Source organism: Camelina sativa, chromosome 20 (assembly GCF_000633955.1).
Source record: "Camelina sativa cultivar DH55 chromosome 20, Cs, whole genome shotgun sequence".
In the NCBI taxonomy this organism is placed as follows: Eukaryota; Viridiplantae; Streptophyta; class Magnoliopsida; order Brassicales; family Brassicaceae; genus Camelina; species Camelina sativa.
This window is the reverse complement of record NC_025704.1, coordinates 11,763,684-11,769,020: the sequence shown is the minus strand read 5'-3', so window position 1 is coordinate 11,769,020 and position 5,337 is coordinate 11,763,684. Positions and strand designations below refer to the sequence as shown.

Sequence of the window (5,337 nt, the reverse complement as noted above, 5' to 3'; positions counted from 1 at the left end):
TCTTGAGCGGATGAAGTGAGAGTAGCGTTTACCCCTCCAGGATAAAGCCTCTCCCGTGTGCTTGACGTCCCATAAGCCACTTTGAGAGACAAAGCTCCGAAAATTTAAAAAAGAACCTTCCCATCGAGGAGGACCACCAACTTTTTCGTCGTTGTTGAGGATGTCATTGAAATCTCCAGTAAGTAACCAGGCCTCTTCACGGAGAGAACCTAAAGTGGTCATGTGTGACCAGAATAACGCTCTATTTTCTTGCTGAGGAGGACCATAAATAAAGGTAATGAAAGAGGAAACTTGTTTGAAAGTAGCTTTTACATCTATGAAATTTGGGGAGGAGTCCAAAATATCAATAGAGATTCCTTCTTTCCAAAGGAGAGCCAAACCACCACTTAAACCAATGGGGGGAACTGTGAAATGATTTGTGAAACCAAGTTCTTGAAAGGAGGAAACAATAAAATCATCTGCATTTTTAGTCTCCATGAGAAACAAAAAGTTTGGGGAAAAACATCGGTGTAATTCCTTAAGACGACGAACTGCCCGGTTGCTTCCCAAACCCTGGCAGTTCCAGCTCAAAATAACTAAGGAAGAGGGTTTAGTGGGGATCGAAAATCCACCACTTCCCTTACGGTAGCAGGAATAAGGTTGATAGCAGGCTGCGTTGAGGGAACAAAGCTGGGGCCTGCATTGTTGTCCTTATCGCAAGGTAAAGTCCTAGAGGAACATGCGCACAGTCGCTTCCTAGGAGGGTTAGTTGATCTTATGGAGTTCACTTTTCTTATGCTTGCCCCTTGGAGGGGACTCCTTGCTCCCCTTGGTTTAGCCGGAGCTCGAGGGACTTTCCGTTTGCCCGCAGACTTTGAAATGGATTTTGAGGTTGTATTAGCGACTGATCTTGTGGAACCAGCTTTGGCTTTTGTTTGTTTCCTCTTAGTTGGAGCAGTGGAGGGTCCTAGGCGGAGAGCAATGGGAGTTCTCTCAGGGGTGAGAACAGGGGATCTCGCAGACAAGGGATTGGTGGGTGAGAGGTGAGCATTGGGGTGATCATCAGAAGCCAAATAACGTACCTCAACATCCTGAAGTTTGCTGGAGTTGACAGAGACCTCTTGTCTTTGTAGGTGATTACTAGTACCTTCTCCCAAAGAGAGTCGTTCAAGGGCAGGGCGTCTGCTCTGCGACGAGATAGGCAAACCCTCAGATTCTTGGTGAGAAGGGAGGATTGGTAGTGTTGGGGGGTTTCGTGTAGGCCTTGGGGATGGCGTATGTGATAAGTCAAGTCGAGCAGAGGCTGAAGCTTCACGAAGAAGTGGAGAGTTGTTTGCAGGTCTTCCTCTGGAAGTGCGTGCACCTTCCGACTCCAAAACAGCAGAAAGAGTTCGAGGATCAGTTCTCCTTGGAGAAGCGTCATTAGTTCCTTTGGAGAAGTTATCTCTATCAGAATTTCTTGGTAAAGAGTGTTGAGGACTGCTTTGGGAGAAACCTCGTGAGGGTTCTGCAGGAGTACGGTGAGAATAACTAGAAGTGTGGTGGCGAGGTTGGTACTGACGAGTGTGATGAGAGAGGGTAGATGGGCGCCTAGGGGGGGAATGCCTACGAACTGAGTCTTCACGCCGATCTTCTTTGTTTCGAAAAGTGCTAGCAGAGGGAGGAGCTCTAGGATTAACGGTAGAGTCAAACCTTGGTGTCCTTGTATCTCTTCGACGGTCGATTCTGCGTTTGTCGTCGAGTTTGTTGAGAGTGAGTTGTTGGTTGATTCCCAGGGGTTTGCTATTGTTTTCCTCAGGGGATGAGAGTAGAGGGCAGTGCCGTTTCTCATGAGAGAGAGAGAGGCAGTGGAAGCAATGCTTTTCGAGTCTCTCATACTCTAATTCAACCGAAGTGACCTCTCCTGAGGGAAGACGTATTGGGACACTTCTTTCCAACGGTAAAAGGCCATTGATTTCTACGCGGACCCTGGCTTCAGTTGAGTCTTGGCCAGTTACGGGTCCCAGCTCCTTACCAATTGTACGAACAGTCTGGTCGTCCCAAAGGAGTGCAGGGAGCTTATGGATACGAATCCAAAACTCGATGGTGTTGGGAAAGGAAGCCGAAATGATGGGAGCCCAACGTTGAAGGATAAGCATCCATTGCTTGAAGTGGTATGGACCTTTCTTGAGAACGCTTTGCAGATCCGTTTCAGTTTCAAAACGGAATTGGAAGAGTTCTGGTCCGAGGTCTCGACCAGTAACTCTGTTGTCGAGGTTCCAGAATTGGGGTAAGTACTCGACAATCGCCTTTGCTTTTTGAACTCTAGGGTTAGTAACCCTCCCTATGAGGGTGAGCTTGTTTTCGTCAGCTAGTCTGGAGGTATCTCTGTCAGGAATTCGAACTGGAGATCTACGAGCACTTCGTAGGGAGCCTGCTACCCATTTTGCTTTATCAGATTTGGAATATCTAGGCGACATTTTAGACTGAATGTAGAGAAAAAGTCAGATAATTCTGTGACAGTCAAGTAGGGAGAAGACAGAGCACAACCTAGAGGTTACGTAAACAAAGATCAAGCAGGGGAAAAACGTGACAGAGAGTCAACCAGTAATAGGTGGGTTTAAAGGAAACAGGACTGCAGCGACGCAGTAAGGGGGTAAAAGAACCCAGAGAAGAGTGAAAAGGCAGCTCCAAAAGAAGTGGAGGGGCACCATCAAGATCTGCACTAAAAAGCAGAGAGCCTAAAAAACAGTGGAGAACCTCATGGGGAGGTAGTAATCAGTCCAGGACAAAAGGTTACAAGAAGTAAACGGTGAAAAGCTAGAAAAAACATGAAAAAAGAGAGATCGGAAAAGTTAGCTGCGGTGGAGTAGAGCTCATGCACGGCGGTTTAGATGGTAGGTGCGGTGGAAATTGTCATTTCGGGAGTTGGTGAGACTTCTTCGGGGAAAGTGCCTGAGAGCTTCTAAACCTTGTACGGACAGTTGACTAACAAAGTATTATCAAGTAAACATAAGTCTATCTTGGTCTGGTTTATATCCTACACGGCACACGGGTTATAGACTTATAGTCCTTCATGCATGATATGTTAAATTGTTAATTAATTTTATATGTCACATACTTACATGTGGTGCTTGATTGAGGAAAATTCCTCTTATCTTTGAAATTAAATTTGCTTTGACTTCGAGTAAGTAACGCAGTTTCCCCCAAGTTAGACACACAAACAAATATTCTTTGAGAGTTATAAATTGGCGGAGTAAGCCATTTGCTCAAAGTCGTGAGGATGATATTATAACTTAAGGATAGAAAAAGAAAGAGAAAAAATTCTAGATTATATTATAACCATGCTCTTATAATATCCCATATGATTTATCAAATATACGAAAAAAATAAGACAAAATTGAGCCAAGTCTGTGCCAAGAATAAAATAACAATAACCTTAAGCCAAGAAATAGCTAGAGATCATAGATTCATCATGAACGGACAAAATTAAGCCAAGTCTGTGCGTAATTCATACTCGCACCGTCTCATATTACCAAGGAACGATCCCACCACCTTCCCCGCTGGATCCGTCGTGAATTTCACCGGAATATCGGGACAAACCGCCGTCAAAATACCTCTTAAATTTCTAGCATTGGTCTTCACTGCATGCATAACCTCAACACGAAGATCCCAAATCACATCTCCAATAACTTCCGGCATAACCACCTTCTCGAAAACGACTTCTGTTTTGTTTCCTAAAGAAAACGACGACGAGGGTGATGTTGAATTGGAGATAGCTATGCCGCCTCGGAGCAAACGTGAATTGAGAGGATGTAGAGAGATTTCACAACTGGTGACTGGACTCCTCGTAACGAAAGTAATCCTCCAATCAGCGGCTGAAACGTTTGCGCTTGAGACGGAGACTGAATTGGCAAAAAGCTCCACGTAACAACTTGTTTTTTCGGCAAGACTGGCAAGCCTTACAACGCCTAAAAAAGGGAGGAAGAGGGCACCGACAGTAATAATGTAAATACAGAATGTCTTGCAGCACAAAAGTACTGGACACGTAACTTTGACGGCCTCGTCCGGGAGGGTGCTTGAAGTTTGCCGGCAACATTGACAACGTTGTTGAATGAGGCCGCAAGAGGTACATAGAGATTTTGCCATCCTTACACGTTTAACACCTCCTAATGATAACAATAACAACTTATATATATATATATATATATATATATATATATATATCTAGCCTTTAATGTTTTGGAAACTAGATCTAAAATATTATAGATTCAGGTAGTCTTGTTTAGTGTTTATCCTCTTAAAAAAAATGATTAACAATCTTCCTCTAGTTTAAATATTTAAATAATATTCTAATAATTAATTAAGTAATAACTTGTTAATTTACTAAAGTTTTGTGTGATAATATCTATATATGTTTATTTGCTAAATAAATTATCATATACAGTAGAAAACAGTTTATCATAGATTATCAATAAACGCTGGGACAGCGACAGAAGAGAAGAAAACAGTTTCGCTAGAGATGAGAGGAAAAGTGTCGCAAATGAAGAATGATGTGTCGCTGTCGCGACTATATTAATTTCCACAAACAAAAGAAATTGACTATATTAAATGTAAAGATAACACCATGAAACAAAAATAGCATATGCAGATCCAGGGAACTACAAATCTATTTAGAAGCTTAGACACTTGGCTGAGAAGTTTCTGAAGTGTGAAGTGGGTAATGGTCAAAGAGCTAGTTTCTGAGTGTGTAGTGGCTAATTTAAAAGAGTTATAGTTTCTGGTTTGATAATTTGGACTCCCTTTGGCCCTCTTATCAAATACATATAGGAGAAGGAGGTCCAAGTAGCTTACAGTTACAGATTCCAGTCAATGCCTCCGTATCTGCAGGTTATAATTTAAGGTGGTCGACTCTTCCATCACCAAGATCAGATCAAGACACATTCATCTCACCATGCCCCAGCTACCTAGCTTATCATCCATGAATGACAGTCGTGGTTGGTTCGTTGGAAATGTCAAATACAGAGGTTTCTCATCTGCAATGACTTGAGAAATTTTGAGACCTTAAAAATCAGTTAAGGTGTGGTTTCACTCTGTCTGGTTAAAGGAGCAACTCCAAAGCCTGCATTCACAATGTGGCTCAGAGTAAGGTTAGCTTCATGGGGCATACCTATTTCAAACACTTGCTGTCTATTTTCACGATTTAGTAGAACCAGGGACGAACATCTGTTTTTGCTTTGCCAGTATAGTAGCAATATTTGGAGATATGCTCAAATCACACTTGGCTTTACCCCGATGGTACGCTTATAACGTCGTAATTTTGAAAACATGATAATTTTACTATTGTTATTTGTTATTACTGTCCCTCTCATAGCGTGG

The 5,337-nt window shown here is 42.6% G+C and overlaps 1 pseudogene; it reads right to left on the bottom strand.

Annotated features, from left to right (window-relative positions):
• Positions 3,448–5,337, bottom strand: part of LOC104772434 — a 4,558-nt pseudogene continuing 2,668 nt past the window's right edge.